Raw genomic sequence first — 1485 nt, forward strand, 5'->3', positions numbered from 1 at the left:
GGAGGCAAAGGTGATAAAGCTTTATCTCACATACTTTGGGCATATTGTTAGAATAGTCTGTTCCTTGAAGAAGGACATCATATTTAAAAGGGTGGAGGGTCTGCAAAGGATAGGAAGATCCTCAGCCTGATGGGTTGACACCATGACCACTGCAACGGGCTCAAGTGTGTTAGAAATTGTGCAATGGCACAGGGTTCAGGTCTGTTTATTCACAGGGTTGCTATGGGTCGTACTTGACTCAACACCTAACAAGATGATTGTATTTTAGATTTGGTTTAGCTTTAATAGTGTGGTAACACATCTCAAAATTCTCATTTAATTAAATTATATCATTTAACTTATTTCTAGAAACTGAATTATAAGGCACTAAAGAATAAGCATTCACTAAACTATATGTGAAATTGATTGCAGGGGCATGTAAATGATAAACAAGATATCTCAAAGTAGAGTTAAATGTATGAACATAACTTATAAAGGAAGATAACATTTTTTACTTATTTTTTATTGTAAGATATATAGTAAATATAAGAGCTGATAGAATATTTATGCACAAAATATTCATTTATGTATACAATTAATAAATATTAGGTTTCACTTCCCCAGGATGTCGTACACTGAGTGTAGGGCTGCCATCCTAAAAGTTGGTGGTTTCAGTCCTCCAGCTATTATAAGGGGGAAAGGAGATCAGCTGCTCCAGGAAAGATAGAGTCTCAGAAACTCAATGTAGAGCCCTGATGTGTTGGACTTGCTCAACAGTAGTGGATCTTTCTTTCTTTCTTTCTTTCTTTTTGTTAATAGGGTGTTACAGTTGAGGTTATGTTGTATGGAAGGCTGAGAGAGAAGTCATCACTTTCAATCTTACAAGAAAAAAAACGGACAAACTGAAAACCAACGATGTGTTTAGTTTGAGCTAAAAGAAAAACTGAAGTTGAAGAAAAACAACGCAGAAACTGAAACTGAAGTACATATGAACTAAGAGAAAAAAATCCCACTTACATGGATAAAATTCTTTTCCATGGGGGTATTGGCTAACAATTCTGATACTATATATATATGCTGAAATTGAACAATTAAGTAAATGAATAGCAGATGATAGGTGCCAGATTTCTCACTTTGGGAAGATATAGATAAGGAGACTAGAATGGTGATAGATTGGAAGATATTACTTTATATTAAAGACATCACTTTATTACTTTATAAGATATATTGGAAGATATTATTCATTTAAGATTAACTTATTATTTATACAGACTGTTACAAAGCTCTGGTGTCCTAGTGGTAGGAATTAGAATCTAAGATAGTTGTTATGTGCCATCCAGTTACCTGAACTCCTAACAAACATATATACAATAGACCTAAACCCTGCTCTATCCCTTGCCAATCTTATTAACTCTGACACACCTATCCCCATCACCCCAGTGACTAAATAAATCTATCTAATCAAGGGTCTTCTTCCTCCCCTGTGCTGTCCCTCAACTCTCCCAA

The sequence above is a fragment of the Elephantulus edwardii genome, unplaced genomic scaffold, assembly GCF_000299155.1.
Source record: "Elephantulus edwardii isolate Elephantulus edwardi_28Jun2011 unplaced genomic scaffold, EleEdw1.0 scaffold00177, whole genome shotgun sequence".
Taxonomy (NCBI): domain Eukaryota; kingdom Metazoa; phylum Chordata; class Mammalia; order Macroscelidea; family Macroscelididae; genus Elephantulus; species Elephantulus edwardii.